The 5,832-nt window shown below is 43.3% G+C and overlaps 1 protein-coding gene and 1 pseudogene across 2 annotated transcripts in view; one reads left to right on the forward strand and one right to left on the reverse strand.

The window, feature by feature from the left end:
• Positions 1 to 3,011, reverse strand: part of DAB2 (DAB2, clathrin adaptor protein) — a 54,115-nt gene extending 51,104 nt beyond the window's left edge. For both annotated transcript variants that reach the window (XM_015595330.1, XM_006919505.2), the window contains exon 1: positions 2,577 to 3,011. The gene's annotated coding sequence lies outside the window, so the exon portion shown is untranslated. The remainder of the gene's footprint in view (positions 1 to 2,576) is intronic.
• On the forward strand, positions 790 to 908 carry LOC112486126 (annotated as a pseudogene).
• Positions 3,012 to 5,832: the final 2,821 nt, after the last annotated feature.

The following is a 5,832-nucleotide window of genomic DNA, read 5'->3' on the forward strand; positions in this document are numbered from 1 at the left end:
AGCCTTCTTAATCTAAGACTTGACTGAGCAGGCCAATAAAATCACCCCCAAAAAGTTGGTCAGTAGCTTCCAGAGGTCCCTGTACCACCTTCATGACAACGAGTGTCTTAAAAGCAATTCCCTTCAACCCAAACAAGGTGACTGAAATCTATTCAACTTTTTGAGCAAGGCAACAAATAAGCCAATGCATAAGAATTTGGACTTTACTTGAATCTAAAACTATAAAAAGTCTTGAGTAGAAATGCAGACTCTGGATTCTGTCTTTAACAAATTAGGCGAGGCTTTTAACAAGTACCGTGGCTCCTTTTCCTCTCTTACATTTTCAGGTAAAGATCAAGTGCGTCCAAGATCATGAGAATAGCAACTATATATGTGTCATAGTTCAAAGTTGAAAGACATTTCCCTTCCATCTACTTGTTTTGGTCATTCATTAAAAATGTAAGAAGGTATAGCTTAAGAACTAGTTTCTAAGGTAGTCATTTAGATAAGAAGGGACAGAACTAAGTAGGATGGAAAGGAAGAAGTTAACTTATTCACCAACAACAGGAAAACAATCCAGTCTTGCCTTAGAAGGAAGTTGATTAGGAATTTAGAAGTAATCTGTCTCAGAAATATAGGTTGGAAAAGACCACATGGTCTCCTTTGTGCTTTCTCTAGACCGTCCATATTGCACACTCCATCTTGCATTGTATAGTATTTGTTGTTTACTGTCACATACTCAGAGCTCCACCAAAAAGGTCTTTCGCCAAAGATTAAGGAGAGCTCAATTCCAAATATTCTCGAATTCTGGTCTATGGCCATGTCACCCTGAACAAGCCCGATCCCGTCTGATCTCGGAAGCTAGGCAGGGTCAAGCCTGGTTAGTACTTGGATGGAAGACTGCCTAGGAAGATCAGGTACTGTAGGTGCAAAAAATAAAGTAAGGAATTGTAAGGCAACAAGGTTCTTGCAATCTGTGAGGTCAGCCAAGGGTTGCCTCGCCTAAAAAAATAAAAATAAATAAAAATAAAAATTAAAAAATTAAAAAAAAACAAATATTCTGAATTCTGAAGACAAGAAACTTTCTTACAGGGTCATTGAGGCTTATCTCCCTTCACTGAGAGAGAGTCAGGACCTGGGGTGGGCAGGCATCAGGCCCAGAGAAGAGCAGCCTAATCAAGATCTGGCTGCTGGTGTAAGAAGCAAGCATGGCGATGTCACAGACACGGAGACAAGTCATTTGGTAGTGGCAATGCTCCCCCATTCCCAGCTAGTTCCTCCCTCTTCAAGAGCCAGTAGATGCTTCTGTGTGGGGAGCCAACCTCAAGCCTGTGAGAAGGTCAGTTACATATCCCACCAAAACCATTCCAAGAGCCTTATCAGATGTTCAAAGGCATTTTTGTAGCTGCTTTCTTCCCTCAGCCATACCTTCTGTTTGAGTTACTCTGTCTTACCTCCTTCTCCCCCATTCCTCTGCTTTGCCTGATTAGGGCCAGAAATTTTTTCATTAAGTCACTTTATAGTGCAATAACAACATTTACTATTCATGAAGTCGCCCCTCCATAATCTTTAAGTCTTTCCATGTGTCTGGAAGCTTATTTCTGCTCTGCTCATTTTACAGAGTGCCTCTCTTCCTTCCAAACACAAACTAAAAAGAAAGAGGAAAAGGTAGTGGGGGCGGGAGCGGCGGCTGGGGTGGAGATAATATCCAGATTCTTTAAGTGTTTTTAATCCAGTTAAATTTCCCTTTGGACTCAAACAGCTCCCTGCTGAAACCAACTGTGGACCTAAATTCCAGGCTAAGAATTAAGAGGAAAGGATGGCAGAAACAAATAACAGAGTCAGCTCTATGCTATGAAAACCGCTATGTTGACTGGGGCTCCATGGTTTTAACCCATTCATTTTTCCCCTTTTCTTGAATTCCTACTTAATCTTTCCAGCCAGCTTACAGCAAGCAAGGAAACACCATTTAAGGGCTCTGGGCTTCTGGGGATTTAAAACAAGTTTGTTCAGTCTCTTGAGCAGATACTTTCTTAATGCCTATGTAAGACAAAGTTCATGTTTTAATGCCATAGGTTGTCAGTCACCAGGAAAAACCTTCTGGGGACACATATCAGGTCCCTAGCCTTTGTCACACGGCAAAAATAAACACCCTTGGAGGAGTTAATGAGGCGGTCAGCAACCACACCAGAATCCTACCAGGGCTGCCTGCAGAGCTTCTAAACAAGTGTGTACACACACACACACGCACGCACGCACACACACGCGCGCACACGCGCGCGCACACACACACACACATACACACACACACACACACACAAAGAGAGGCGCTTATGAAATGTCACAAGCTGGACATCTGGAGTCCGATCCCAAAGGTAAGAGCATTCCACGGAAGCATTCCTCGGACGTCAGGCCACACAACCGCTGGCACACCCAAGTACACCGTCTCAATTCCAAGATTCCCCAAGAGTCCCACGTCTGCGCCCCAAGGTGTGTGTGCGGGGTGGGGTGGGGGGGTGGGGGAGAGTAAAGCAAAGGAGGGAAGGGAGGTCGCAAAAAACGGAGCCAAAGGGAAGAAGGGTTTGAAAGCTACTCACAGGCTGGCTAGCGCCTCTGCGAAGCGAGCATGACCTGCCCGCGCCCGAGCCTCCAGGCTGCGCGCAGCCGACACGGCGGCCGCGCTTAAATAGCTGCCGGCCCGGGAGCTTCAGCCGCGCGGCCACTGCCGGCGAGATATGGTTCCAATCAGATGCTGGCAGCTGAGGACTCCCCAGGAATGCGCCGGGATGTTTTTGCTGCCTGGGCTCGGTAACTCCCCCTCAACGTGTCTGCTGAGTCTTCCAAACTTAACTGTTTATTAACTCGAGCTGCAGCCGCGCAGAGGACCCGGCTGCCCTCGGCTCGCGAGCCCCGCCAGCGGGGGGCGATCGCAGGGAGCCCGGCGAAGCGGAGGAGGAAAAGGAAGGGCGCAGTCAAAACCCCAGACTCACTGGGGCTGGGGCCGGGGGACGGGGGAGGGGGCAAGTAAGGACAAGAAAGGGGAACTCTGCAGGAAAGGGGTGGGACCCGGACCTTCATCTCACAAATTCCTTTCTGGATTGCCACTTGGAGCGATATGGCGCACGAAGTCATCCTAACCCGTTGGGGCTCTTTGAACAAAGGGCTGCCTTTACTTCTGACTTTCCTGGATCTGCTGTTTCTACAGCTGAACGTGTGATTGCCTCTTTTAAAGGAATTTGTGTGTCTTTCATTTACAGATGTGAGTGCACTTAAATTGGTGGGAAATCTGTGTGTGTATGTGTAAAACATACTGTATGTAAGAAATATAGCCCTATATATACAGACACGAAAACAAAACTCTGTGAAATCTATATAAACAAAAATGTTCACGTCTATATAACCTATCTAAATAAGCTATATACCTGATATAAACAAAGATTATATACTGGCTTCACTCACACTGTGTATTTCCATGTGTAGACACATAACATGACTTTATCTGCACTAATTTCCATAGCGTTTCCTATACTTCTATGAAAAATGTGAAATATGAGAACTAAAATATTGAAAATATTGACATAGTTCTCAGCAGTCGAAAGGCACTCCATAGCATATTTTAGAAACCTTCCTTAACAAGGTAGGAATTAATTTTCTTCATATTTTATAATCATGATTAATTGTAGGACACCTTCAGAAGTTCTGCTGTTTTTTAAAAAGGTTATGAAATTATTTTTGTGAAAAGTATGTCTATTGTCTCCTCCCTTTCTTTTAAGTCAGAGACAGTGTGTACTAAATGTGAAAATGCCAAATCGTGAGTCGGATGGGAACGGGGTTACGGATTCTATTGAGTAAGCAACATACTGTGGATTTGCATTTTACCTCTGGAAACTGGGGGTTCAAATCGGGCTCATGAGACAACAAGGATGCATTTTGTGGTCCAAGCTTAGCCCCGCTGCAAAGCCACTGTGTAATTTGAGGCAGCTCAATGTGAGTGGCAGGCAGCCCTTGCTCACAAGTAGGTCAGGCTTGGAAGAGCCAGGGAGCCAGGGGTGTAGAGCAGTACAGCCAGGTGACAATTAGAACATCTCCTCTCCTAGACTCTTCTATTTCTGTCACCTGTCTCATCCTCTCACACCTGGGGATCTGTGGGTGGAGAGGGTAGTGCTGACAGCTTTCAATATTCCTCTGAGGTAATTCGTTATTACTAAAAAAAAATGACTTTGTGTGAATGACAAGAGGTATATAAACTTTAGTCTTAGGATGATATTTATAACATTTATGTAGAGAGCTTTAATTCTGGTGCATCTTAAAACATAGTGTTTTACTTCTGCGATCCAGAGTCCAGAGGGATGGGTTCATTTCCAAAGGCTGAGTAGCTGGAGAAATGACAGCTGATTTCAGGCAAAGAGAGGCTTTGACAATTCATAAACAAACACGAAAACAAAAAAACCCGGGTCTCTGTTGTCCCCCAAATTGTAATACTTTCTCAACTCAAGTGACCACCTAAACTTATTTCTCTTACTGAGAAAGGTCAACTTATGTTTGCTCTACCCCACCAAATGGAAGGGATTTGTCTAAGAAATTTGAGGAAGAAAATGATTTCATCTGCAGTGAGTTGTAGTTTCAAGAGAAGTCTTTGATGAAAACAGTTCATTTATGAGCAGTGGGCTCATACATACAGCTTAAAAAAGGACAGCTCTGTCATTCTACACAGAAATCTTAAGAGTTGACAGTGGAGAAGTCTATTTGAAGTGTATTTTTATATCTCTAAGGCACTGATATTGCTTCTGGCAGTAATTCAGTGTTTGCTCACATGAGGAAAAAAAAAGGAAATCAATTTAACACTTCTTATCCCTGGTGGAACATAGTCTCCTGTTCTATCGAAGTTGTTCACTTTCCCGTAGGTCTAAAATGAACATCCTCGCCACTGGAGAATCACCCAAACCCACCCAGACTTTAACCCTGCCTAGACCATGGTATTTTCTTATGACTACTGAAATTAATGTTTAGAAAATTAAGGTGAAGAAAATTAAGGTGAAAAAAATTCAATGCAGTGTTTGAAAAACTATGATCCTTCCTGGACTCTTCTTGCCCAAAACCTGCCTGTGAGGGAGAAGGAAAAAAATTAAACTGACGACTGCATTCCCAGCCTAGGAAAGGGGTAGTTAATCCCGTGATGGCTTGCTGAAGAATGCATGGTTTATTATTAAAGTAATCTCTTAAGATTTTCCTGGAATGTGCTTCCACAGCAACTCTGCCTGTGGCAGCTATCCTATGTGTGTGTCTTTTCTTCCATAATTAAGCTGGTTTTTCCTCCTTCAGCTCACAGATCTAATGCTTTCTCTCTCTCTTTTCTAGCCCTTCTTCTACCCCATTTCTCTACAGCTCTTGTCTCCTTTATACATCTCATTTTGAATCCTGCCATTTCCCATGAACTGTAAATGGCACTTTGGACTTAGCCATAGGTAAACTGTATACCTTGAAGCTTTGCTGGACACTTCCAGATGTTCAGATCAAACAAGGACTGATTGAAGTCTGTGGATTTAGCAAGGTCACATCTTTTTTCTTTCTTTCTTTCTTTTTTTTTTTTTCCCTCCTCAGGGTCATTAAAAAAAAGAAAAATGAAGAGAATAGCTATTGTTCCCAGAAAATGTTCTTTGCCCTTGACTGGTCCTGCATTTTTGTATATGCAGAAAAACTGGCCCTATCAGATTTGCTGTTGGCAAGGCAGGACAAACATCGGAGGCTTTTTCCTATCTGTCTGTCTGTCTAGCTAGTTAGCATCTAAAATATTTGGAGGGTAGCCTCATTGAAGGCAAACTGTTTTTGTTTTATTTTGTAGGTTGCTTTTGT

The sequence above is a fragment of the Pteropus alecto genome, unplaced genomic scaffold (assembly GCF_000325575.1).
Source record: "Pteropus alecto unplaced genomic scaffold, ASM32557v1 scaffold338, whole genome shotgun sequence".
Lineage (NCBI taxonomy): Eukaryota > Metazoa > Chordata > Mammalia > Chiroptera > Pteropodidae > Pteropus > Pteropus alecto.